The sequence below is a fragment of the Rissa tridactyla genome, chromosome 1 (assembly GCF_028500815.1).
Source record: "Rissa tridactyla isolate bRisTri1 chromosome 1, bRisTri1.patW.cur.20221130, whole genome shotgun sequence".
NCBI lineage: Eukaryota > Metazoa > Chordata > Aves > Charadriiformes > Laridae > Rissa > Rissa tridactyla.
The window spans coordinates 206,740,199-206,752,796 of record NC_071466.1 but is presented as its reverse complement, the minus strand read 5'-3'; positions in this window follow the sequence as shown (position 1 = coordinate 206,752,796).

Genomic DNA, 12,598 nt, shown 5'->3' with positions numbered 1-12,598 from the left:
TTTTTCTACAGTCCGTAATGGAGTAATAATATTTTCCTGACTCTCTGTGGGATACTGTCATCCAGATATTGCACTGATGGGTGCAATTGAACAATCTACCATATATTAAAAAGAAAATATGTTCAGATGGATGGTGACTTTATCACTGGAAAATGTCAAGTGAACGAGGTGCGTTCATTTTTTATGGGTTCCTTGTATGTTCTTTGTTATAATAAGAAATAAACCGCCACTGTGGGGACCTGAGTCATCTTTACCCTTATTCTAATTTTTTGTCAGTGTTTTTCCTTGAATGCAATACAGATAAATCAGTATAAAAATGGAGTAATACCATGGTGAATCAGAGCTTTTGTTTTTCTCCCTGGAAGTTGCACTAGCCCTGCAGTCCAAAACAATTATTACCATGTAATTTATTTTCACTTTATTATGTTTCTCTGAAATCAGAATTGGAGTTTGCTGGTTATGCAATAGCTCCCCATATTCATTTCCCTTCACAATGAAACTTCAGCTGGGAATACATACAAATTAAGGATTCAAATCTTTCTAAGAAGTTTTGCAAAACTTCCTTTATAGCTCGCTTCTATCAAATCCCATTTGGTTTTATAAGCTGCTGAAAACCCTAATCAGAAATGTCTGTGCTTATGGGCTCAAAAGCGAGTATCATCTATATCTTACCTTACTTCCCTGCAAGAATCCCTGAATAACGTCAAAACGGCATGCCTTTCCTAATTCAAGCATTTGGCAAAACAGTGTTATAATAAATGATGTAACAAGGGAGATCCTAATAAGAAACATGTGTCCGGATTGCTGAAGGCAAGCTCAAAATATGTCAGAGTCTAAGAATTTACCACAAGGAAAAATTACTGACAAAAATATGTGAAAAATGTTTATGTTCAATGTTGCTTGAAATGCAACACGAACAAAATGCATAACAATACCACACAAGTAGACCACAACCCTCTTTTCATATTTACAAAGCTATTGAAGGGTTGGCACAGGGAAGAAAAAATGCAGTCCTTGACTAGCAGCCGCTCAGAAATGCATTTACTGTCCGTCAGCACAGGTCTCTCCACGGCGCCTCAAACTGAGTACAGCTGAGCCTCATTTCACACAAATGAGCACATTCAGCCTTAGACCACTTGCGCAGGAGAGAGAAAGATGATTATCTCTCTTTTCACTGGAAAGCGGAGGTACGGAGAGGTCAAGTCAAAATTGTTCCTCTAATCTGAATGCAATAAAACTTGGGCAATCAATTTCATTCACCTGTTACTTCACTGAAAAATGCGATGCCTCTGAATCTTCCATCGCTTTCAGCTAAAGAAAACAGTTTTTTGGCCTCCTTGGACACCATTTCCAAGATTTCTCAGGTTAGAGACCCCCAAAATGAGTAAGTGAACTTGAAGGTCATTCACAGCATAAGGAAATTGCCTGAGGACAAGGCGATTCCCTGTGCTTCCTTGCAATACTTTTTTCCTTTCTTACAGGACTTTTTCTTCATCCATCTGTACCAGTCTGAAATGAGTAAGAAAACCAAAGAGAAGCACGCTGCTGAAACACGTTATGTTCTGAAAAGCCATGCCAGGCCCTCACCAGCAGGTAGGGAAGGCGGCCACCGAGACGGTAAGCTGGGATATAGGAAAAAAGTGCTCTCTGAATGTCATGCCTTTAGGCTCCAGGAGGAACAAGCAACACAAGAAAAATAACAAGGAGATTAGACATATTCTGGAGAACGAATAATAAAGTTGGACAAGCGAGCAGCACCCTGTCAGCCGTCTGCTAACGAAAGGCTGACTTTTCCAGGAACTGATGCCCTGTGCCTGGAGTCCAAGAGACAAAGGTGCTGAGAGCCTCCAAGGTCTTCTACTTTCCTAGGGGCTTGGTCAGGTCTAGAAGGAAAATACTTGAAGTATTACATAGTATTGAGCGGGGCTGTCTCTGCTGTACCAGATACCTGATTATGAGAGCTCAGGGACTACTGACACTGTACGCCACTGATACTCAAACTAAAATTCTTGCTCCATGCTTGGCTAGTAACTGGATTTTTATTTTTTTTGTCATTCCTCAGAGCTTTTCAAAGAGTGGTTGAAAAGCTGGAAAGAAGCTGTTTCAAGGTTTTAGTTGATGTTAATTGTTTCTCCACGCATGAGGCCACATAGTTTGGAGGAGAGCTGAGGATGGCTTTTTAATAACAAACCCTGTTACTCATAAGTACATAAAATATTTTTGTGTTCTATAAAAATAATGCTGATTCTGTTCAAATAAACTCACTGCTCAGATGCTGCAGTGAGCTTCAATATTTTTAGACCATTTGGGCCCCAGGCAATCTGAAGTAAATATATTTATTTTAGCTTATCCCGGGTGTAAACAGAGAAAACCTGAACATCAGGGTAAAGGTCATACTCCCAGGGGCAACATCTGCTCTCTTGGATTTTGAGGAATAGTTCTGACTGCGTGTGCAATAAAGCTCGACAACCCCGCTCTAGATCTCAATCTTCTCACACCCCTCCGAGTCCCCCAGTCCCAAAATGACCTTTGGATGTCACCTGGTGCATCAGATGGGAGCGGGTCAGCCACAAGCGCTGGACAGGCTTCAAACCGTGAGTCAGTCTCAGAGTGTCCCAGCTTAGGCGAAAATCTCCAACAAGCTTTCGCTACCTCGATCATCGCTCTTTAAATCAGGAAGCAAGAAACTCTACATAGGAAGCCATCTATTTTCGTCTTATTTGTGTGTCATCTGCGCTTATTGTTGTAAAGAAAAGGCGACACTCTTCATTTAGTTAAAACACTGCGGACAGAACAAACATGATCTTTATGCTACATTTTGCCACACGGATACTCGCATTTAAAAGCTTATACAGTTTGTATTAACTTGGTTTCCTTCTATTGTGCTAGGAAGTGAGGAATGGCATTTATTAATTGTTTTACTCATGATTCCTGCTTTGGCAGGAATCAGAAACCATTTCAAAATGCCAGACATCTCAGTTATGCCTGATTATAATTTATGCAAAATTATTTCGTATGTTCTGGGCGAAGAAGAAAAAATCACGTATCAAAAACATTTATTACTGAAAAGTGACTAAAAAGTGAAAAGCAGTTATTGTTTCATATCACACAGTCCTTCAAGATTTTAGATCTAAGCAGATGACAGTCTCTCAGCTGTCTGGGATGTTCAGATGTAAGACATTGCTGCAGGACCGTCCCTGGTTTTCTGTGTTTGCACTGCTTATCCACAACAGAGCGCCTATCTTCTGTGTGCCTGTCGTTGTAATTTATAAATAACAGCTCGTAACAAACTGTTCCTGTGCTCTTCTGCTCACAAGAACTGATATAAGCATAAAACATAAGTTCTTCAGGGATATTATGCTGGGATTGTATCTAGTGAGGTTATTGCAAATCTAAACTAATGAAACAGCTAGGTTAAAACCTCAGTATTTTTAATTTTATTTATAGCAAAGCAGCTGTACTAGTTCAAGGCATTTTATTTTTCCAAGTGAGCTTTTGCGTAACAGTCTGTCTTTCTTGTTCAAATTATGAAGAGGCAAATAAATTGGCAGTGTATGAAAGGATGAAAGCAGACATAAGAAACACATTCCTAACATGGAGCCACAGTGACACAATGAAGACCCTAGTCTGGGAATTTACCAAAGAAGTCTGGACATATTTGGAAGAAAAGGAGGAAGTCCCTTGGAGAGACGTCTCTCAAAGTCAGAGATATTTTCAGATGAGGTCTAGATCTCCTTGAAATGTCAGATATCACACCAATTCCTTTACTGCAGATCCAGGCTCTGGTGCTGAGAGGGTGCAGCCTGCCCTGAGCTATGGTGTTCTATCACTGTAACTGAGCTGCATCACCTTTCGTTATCTAAACAAGCTGAAGTCATGCCTTTACTCCTACAGACCAGTGAAATCAGGGAGGCACACTGAACATTGCTCTATGTCAGCATGCATAAGAAGTTCCATTTTGCATTACATTAGATAGTAACTGATAGCAAGCAATTATTTATAATGCCACACAGAAAGGCTCTATAGGAAAAACACGTGCAACTGTATTTTCAAGCTTGACTCTGTCTCCTGACTGCTGACTGTTTGATTTCTGAAGCTCTGAGATGCATAAACACTGGGCAATTATTAGGTTATTTAAGATGTAGGCAGATTTAGGCCAACTATGGATATATCTTCCATATATTTACATATTATTCATGCAGATGACAAAGGGTCAGATCCTGAGGATGCTGGCAATTCATGAGATCTCAGGATGTGGCCTAAAGAATCACATACAGCTTTTGCATTTATCTAAATTTCCCTGCCAAGAGGCCCTGGATTCCCAGACCACCCGAGGCAAAGGACCACATCAGCAGCCACAACTCTGCGTATCGCCGAGCATTTTCTTTGTCTTGCAGGTGCAAGCGGTTCACACATCACAGCATGGGAATCACAGTACTAAATTACCTTTCAGTTCCTGAAATTATGTGGCAGCTTAACTAACACTGGAAGAGACAACGTGGATCACGGAGTCCAGTCTTGCACAAACTCAGGCAAGTGCGTCATTGTCACGAAGGCCAGAAGGGTGCACAAGGATATCCTTTCTATCCTACGTACCACTATGCATTAAACATCCCACTGATTTAAGATCTTCCACTTTAAGGAACGAAAAACCTAAAAAAAATGATCACGTGCAATGGCAGGAGAAATTGAGACTCTCACCGATGGCATGGACCCTTGCAATGGCCAGAAAAGTGCTGGCACTAAACCTCCTATGACCTATATTTATGCTACCCTAAAGAGAAAGAGTTCTTCCTAATTTCTGAAAAGTAAAAAAAAAGGACAGATATATAAATAATACAGGCAGTCTTATACAGTTTAAAACCAATAAATGGTCAGTACTGTGAGAGATTTTACCTCTCCCTCTACGTACTGTTAACATCTTAGCGCTAAAGCTGAACTACAATTAAGAGATTGAGATAAAATGGAAAAAAATAGGCTCAAGGCAGAAAGACTTACAGACCTTAGAAATGGATTTCTAAATCTCTAAACACTTACGGTTTTTCTGAATTGCAGTGATAACCTTTTATTGGAAGCTGTCTTGTGCAGCTTTTATATTTTATCCTCGTAGCACCAACACAAGTGCACTTGGGATATATGGTCATGGATTCAAGCCGAACATGTGTGTTTGACCCAACCTTTGCAAGAGAAACACTCTTGGTGTCACACAAGTGCCGCGATTTTCTTTTTTTCCCACCAACCAGAAGAGGTTGCATCCCCTGTGCAGTAGCTGGGACTGAGACACCCTGACCAGGGCCCTGCACTCAAAGAAGTCCTGCCGAATGCGATTTTCTACTTAGGGGTCCAGGAACAGCAACTCTCTTCCTCGTCCTGTGGCCTCAGAGGAGCCATATGCATTGCAATACGTAAACTGTGCCCCTGCTACCTGGCCCACGGCATGAATCTCCCATGTCGCTTTAATCAGAAAAGCAGATGGTGTGGAAGCTCCTCTGCATATTTTCCCAGGCAAATGCCTTTTTAGAGAGTGCCCCCCAGCTAGGAAGAGGAGCTCGTTCCGACCTGAAACTTCTGTGTGGATAACAACAGAAAGCATAACACCAGGCACATCTGTTTCATTGATAAGTGGTTTTATGCCGAGAGTTTCAAAGCTGCCCAATGCAAATACCAACCTTGTCAGATCTCTCCACAAATATATCCACAAAAAGGAAGTGAATATGACAGTACTATAGGGACAAAATAATAAGCAAATTTAAAAAAAAATTAAACAATAAATAAATAAATACACTAAATCCCAAAACAAGAATAAAACCAAATACAGCCCCTTCCCCAAGGGGGATAAGGCATAGCTTGCCTCCTACCACATGTTCTTCTTTGGTCATATTACCACAACCCCAACTTTTATCCTCTAGGAACGGATTTGTCAGTATCTCTATGGTATAAGTTAGCTGAAAATATGAAATTAAATATATTTCATACCCTTCAGTAGATGTTGAAATACTTTGTTCTTATCTTTCCCTTTGGTTTATTAAGGATATGAAGAGTTTCTTATTAGTGTTCTGTATATTTTAGCTCTTCAGACAAAATATTATAAGCTACAGGTCAAAAAACAGATTTTCTGTAATACTACTCTATTTTTAAGCTACTGTGATTGCTAAATTAGCAAATATATTTACTCTTATAAAATTAAAGTAGCTCAGAGAAGAGCCATCAACCCATGGGTTTATTCAATTCAGGATACCAAGAGTCACCAAGAACTGTCTACTTAACCCATCAGGGAACCGTGCAAATATGACTCAAAAATAATGTGCCCCATGGTGCCAGCCACAGTGAAATATAAAGCCTGCCTCATGCGTACACATTTTAGCTTTTTCCACAGCCACAGCAAGAGGAAGAGCAAGAGCTAAATGCGTGCGGCCTCGCTAGCTGCTGTTGCCAGCTCAGAAGTGAGCACACGTCCTCCGAACCAGGGAGAGCTGGAGATGATGACCGTGAGCTGCAGGAAGCCTACAGAGGTAGTGGTCACTCCCACTCTCACTGTTATACAGCTCTGTGGGATATCTTTCTACCCACTCTCTGAATGACCAAATAATACAGAAAATCCATTTTAGGGAAGAACTCGCCTTTTGGCTAACTTTTCATGTGGTTTCACTCACTAGAAATATGAAAGGTGTCATGACCAGCCAGCTCTCCGTGCATCATTCATGGTTTCTCTGGGGGCCACAGCTGCCTGATATGAGGATCAAACACGTTTGACACCAGCGTCATTTCAGCAGCAAATGCAATAAAGATGGTAAGTCCCAAGAGAAACTACTGCATGTTTCTGAGGAAGGCACATAGTATTAAAGCAAAGAGCAAATTCTCCCCCAGTCAGGTGTACATACCAATGACCTCTCCTGATTCTGTTCCAGGCCAGCACATAAGAGAATAAGCAATCATGGACATCTTTTAATTTTGAAACACATAAAATTATGGATCTTAATGCAAATGGAAAAAAAAAAACCAAACTGAAATACAATTCTGATCCTGTATTCTGAAGCTTTTGGAGGAAAACCAAATCTAACTCCATATTCCTAATGAATACAAAAAAGCTGATTCTTCACAGTTGGCAGGTCAGTGTGAGCCAGATAATGTAAATTTGTGGCTGTTCTAGCTCTGGAGTTAGAACTAAGGCTATCAAAATAAAATGATGGATGGCAAGAGATGTTTTACAATGTCTGCTCCAAACCTGCTTACATTTTGCATGTAAGTCCCTTTCACTGCAATGTGCTCGGAGAGCAGCGGATCTGAATGCTCTCAATTGTAATTGTCAGCTTCGAGTAACTCAGGTGGGAACAACAGCGCGATACTGGCTTAAAAACAGCCCACGTGAGAAGGGAATCAGGCCCAGCCGTTACAAAACAGCTATATTAGAAGAGGGTTAGCTGTTTCCATAGAAATGGAAAGGAAATATAGATTCAATCCCTTCAAATCAGAGCTCTGAACGAAGCAGGAGAAACTGAACTGTTTGTAAACGTGTCGTGTCAACCAGAAATGTCTGGTAAAAGTATAGACTTGCAATGCTTATAATGCTAATGTAACTAACATTTATAATATAAAGCTTGGCAAAACACAGGCCCCGGAATCTCTGGTAAGCCTTGCTCACTCTTGCTGCAGTGGGAAAGAGGAGGACTGGAAAGCAATTACGGATCATCGATCGTTGTGATGGTTCCCAAGTCCCTGCCCGTGGGTAGAGCAGTTTGCAGTGCCCTGATAGATCCCACCCACGGTCACTTACCCCCTGAGCATCTCTTGTCACAGGGGGATTGCTCCTCACGGAGACAGCAAGGGGACACAGTGCCAGCAGATGGCACTCCAGAATACTCAGCAGCATCCCAGCTCTTGCTGCGGGGCAGCGCAGGTACCTCCCTCCCAGGGAACCAGAGGTCAGGGCTCATAAGGAAATTACTAGAAATACTCCCAGGCAGAAATGCGTGTGGGATGGGGGGCAATGGCATCCCCTCTGCAAGCATGAAGAGCTCCCAGTTATGCCTGCGGCGTAGAAAGTCCTCAGTCCGTGCTCCGCTTGGCATTCAGAGCGCAGCCATCCTTGCCTCCGCCGGGTTTTAAATACCAAAGTAACCGCGACTGGGCATGCAAAGCTACAGCAAAGCGCCCGAGCAGAAACTGAAAAGAAAAACCAAGGGGTGAGGGAGGCGAATAAGCAGCAAATTGTGAGTGCAGGAGACACCAGCACAGTAATTAGGGCAAGGAAGACTGAGGACGGTTCCCTGTAGCTGGGAGATGCTAACAGTGCACGGACAGCCTGAGCACCAGCGGTGCCCGGACATTCAGGAGGGAGCCACCCCCAACCCTTCCTGCCCCATACACGCCAAAAATCAATCAGCGGACACTTTTCTTTCCCATTTAATCCCGATCTGGGGGTTTTCATTAGCTTGGGAGAGTGTTGGCGACTCCCACATCAGCAAGAATTTCCCATCTGCTTTCAGGAACGCTGCTCGCCGCATTCCTCCGAGAAATGCCTTCCCATTTATTTGCACAGCATAAACAAGCACACGCACGTGCCACATTTTCTGAAAACCCTTTGCAGCAGTGAAAAGCAGACACTCCTCCACATGCCTTTATTTCTAAGCATGAACTTTGACTTCTCTGCTTCTATCAGTACTTTTTAAAGAATTTTTTTTTTTTGCGATAAAAGGAAAAGAGGAAAGAGGGTAGAAGCAGGCTCGAAACACAGCTCAAATAAATGTTTGACGCTTCCCGGGGAAGACTGAAAAGAAAAAATTATTTTTATGAAGTATTTTGCACTAGACTTTATTCTTAATTTCCAGTATATCCTCTTGTCCACTGTGGTTTCATATGGTCTTTTAATTAACTTTGTTCATAATGGCAGGTTCTGGACACTTATTCCCTATTTTCAGCATTTTGTCCTCCGTATCAGCCTCCTGTACTTATGACCGAGTAGCAGATGCTTGTGCTCTTGGTCAGGAATTTACTATGTGCCTTTGTTCTTTATTAGGAATGGCTGATTTGGCTAGGCTGAAACTATTGTTGACAACAACAAAACCATGGGGAAGATACTGACATATTCCAAATATTAATTTCATTATTTTAAGAATGAAAACCTGCTCTTCCACAGTATTTCTAGTCCGATTAGGATGTTCTAGGTTGGTGTTCAGATGCTTCAAAATGGTCCCGTATTTTCCTTTCAGCTCAGTCACTCACTATAACAATGTCCTAAACCATCATTAGACTTGGAAACATCAGTTCATTAATTTTAATAATTTTTGATTAAATATTTCCATATTGAGGTAAATAGAGATATAGAGCTAAAGCTCTTAAAACACTACATGGATGTGTTCCATGCAGAGAGCTCTAGGAAGTCACGAAACAGCTGAACGTTTTACACCCACATTTTCAACACTGTGTTTCACAGAGCAGTAAATTGGTCACTATGTCATAAATACCTTATGATTTCTACTGACTTTGACGGATAATAAAAACTAGGGAAGCAAATCCTATTTCTGAACCATGAATGGAAAAATATGTGGCTACATCAACGCTCAAAAAAAAAAAAAATTACTTGAAAAGCCCAAAGCATTTTTGAAACTAAATAATTAATTCTTGCATATTCTAGCACATGTAGATACAAACATAAAACACTGAAAAAGTATAGAAAACTCTAATCTGCCTGATTATGTGTCTTTTAAGCAACTGCTCATTAAAATGATTTCATGCATGTCCTCCTATCATGAGTGAAAATTAGACTGACTGTTTAAAAAAAAAAAAAGACAAGGAGTTTTCTGTCTACTTGCAAAACAAGGTTGAAAAATGAACATAATTTCCTCTCCCCTCTCACACCCACCCACACATTTTTTTGTTCAGTGAGGATTTCTTTTTTCATTCCTCCTCCAGGTCTTCCTTCGAACAGCGCCCTGATCTGTCCGTCTGCGTACGTGCCATACGAAACTTGCTGGAAAGGATTTGCGGCTGCTACTAAACTTGATTAGATCTCAACTGCTAGTCTAACGATGGACAAGTTTCGGCAGGGTGTACTCATTCCTTCTCGTGGTCCCCTTTCCGGCTCCGTGTCTAGCCCTTGTTGAAAATCACGTGCTAGGTTTTCCATCGCCTCTTTCCTACAATCAGGTCTAATAGCGAAGCGCACCCACTGTTTGGTCCCCAGAATTAAGAAGCTGATAAAACCACCTGCCTCTTCCCTAGCAGCTAGCACAGTGTTTGTGTGAGGCACAAGGGAAAAGCCTTTTTTCTGTCTGCAGAGCTTTGAACTTGCCGCATGTTTTCCATGTTAATGCTTTTAAACGCAAAGCTATTGGAAGTTCTGTCCTCCAAACTGTTCTGCTGCGCATGGCACACAGAAACAGACGCTTGTCGAAAACAAAAAGGGAGATTACGTGTGATATGATATATGCTATACAAACATAAAGGTGATCGATTCCTGCTGGGAAGTTACAGAAATTGCAGTCCTTGCTCCAAGTACTATTTAATACAGGCAGTACAATACTGAGTGTGTGCTCTCTACCCAAAGGCAGCACAAAATGTCATGCCTTCTCTCCCTTGAATACAAGTAGTTATTTATTCCTTGTAAAATAAAAATGCTGCATCATGAGAAGCTGAGAAACGTACATAGAGTGTCATCAGGCTGCAAAGGGAGTTTTTTCACTTATTGAGTGAAGGCTAACCATTAGGTGTTGGAAAAATTAGATATAAAACATGACTTATGCAGATAAACGTCCTTTCTTATGATTTTAACAGGACATGGGGCAGAAGAATGTTGTAACAATTCACATGTTCATATAGAAGACATGAATGGGTCTCTTTCTTGGTCATATAATTCTTCCTACTCACCACGCAGACGTCTAATTATCAATATATAATTTATAGATATCCAGGGATATAGCTCCAATCTTCCCCTGACTGCTCAAAGTTGACTCTTGCAACATTATAATGCTGCAGGACCCAAGTCCTGGAGTCCCACATCTGAAATAGGTGTAATACATTTTTGAAAGATGTTTGCCCAGGTCTAGAACTGATCAGTCAATTATTCTTTTCTGCAGGAGTTTTTAGAAATCAAGGTGATTATTTATAATCCCAACTGGGGACTCTGGACCCCACCTGTTCTGTCCTGTTTGAAAAGTTTCACCACAGCCATTTTATCGCCTATCTGCAGGATCTGGATTTGTTACAGTATTTTCCAAACTATATGGATTTAAATATATTTTTTTTTCCAATTAAGTTTTCATATTTCCATGAAAACCTGGTTTCCAAATGATACTTTAAATGAACAATAGCTCATTTTGGTAGCTGCTCTACAAAAATACAGCACTTGGAGTTTTGCCCACAGTACAGCAGAGTTTTATGGGTATTAAGAAACGTAGAATTTATATTTATAAAGAATTACATATATGCTTGCAGCTACTAATGTTGATTTCTCTGAACACAACCTGCTATGCACATTAATTTTAAGATTCAGAGTTCCCACACAAACAAGGAGACAAACACATGTCCATATTTCACCCACATGTACCTAACTCGGCAGGAATATAGCACAATAATAAAGAATTAATATCTAGTAAGAATAATTTTCAAAGCGTTTTACAACTTTCAATGAAACCTGCCTGGACTACCAGTGAGTAGGTTACCATGCTTGCTTTTTCAAAGGGAGAGGCTGTGTATGATTTTGGAACTCCGTTTTCCCACCAGTTACCCCCAGGTGCGAATGGGGACTCAGAAACACTTGAAAAGAGGTGAAAGGAAATGCTTTGACCTGCAAAACCCCAACATATTTTTATGAGTCTGTGTGTGTGTGAGGAGAGACACTATAGACTTAATATACCTGTGAGCCTTACGTACTTGCTCTGACTGCGCCCTGCCTCACCACTGCTCTTTCCATTGACCCTGGGATCTCTTCCATTGCTGTGACGGTTCCCCAGTTGGACACCCTTTTCCCACTGGAACTCTCCATCCAACTCCTGAAGACCAGAGGGTTTCTGCTTCCCCCCTGGTGCTCCTGGGACTGCTTTGGCTAAGCCATCCAATTGAGGGTACCGGTAGGACCTCCCTCTTTGAGATGTACTGAGCAGAGGAAGGTCTCACCTCTTTGACACCAGATGTTGAGAAGGGACTTAAAGCCCCATAGCCAGGTGATTCCACCCACTTCTTGTCTGCTGACAGCTCAGTTATTTCTCTGAGCCTTGCCAAAGGTGCTCGAGAGGAATCTGGATGGGGTGGACCTTGGTCGGTGGACCCAGTTTTTTAGCTGGTTATCAAAGAAAGCTTCAGACACCAAAACTAAATTTGACACCTAGTCATTTGAGCAGGAAGAATGAACACACGCACCTTACAGAAATGGTCCAGAATCTTATATCCAACACTTCAGAGAAGACAGGAGGCACACAGTAAGGAAAGCAAATCCACTTCCTAATAACATTATCAAGCATCAATCTGCATCTCTTTCAGTCATCTAATTATCATGTTCCATTAAAAACATTGCACCATATGTCATAGTATGGATTTGATCATGTTTGCATGTAAACATTTGTTAACAGATCTGGGAAATAATCATAAATAGTTTAAGTAT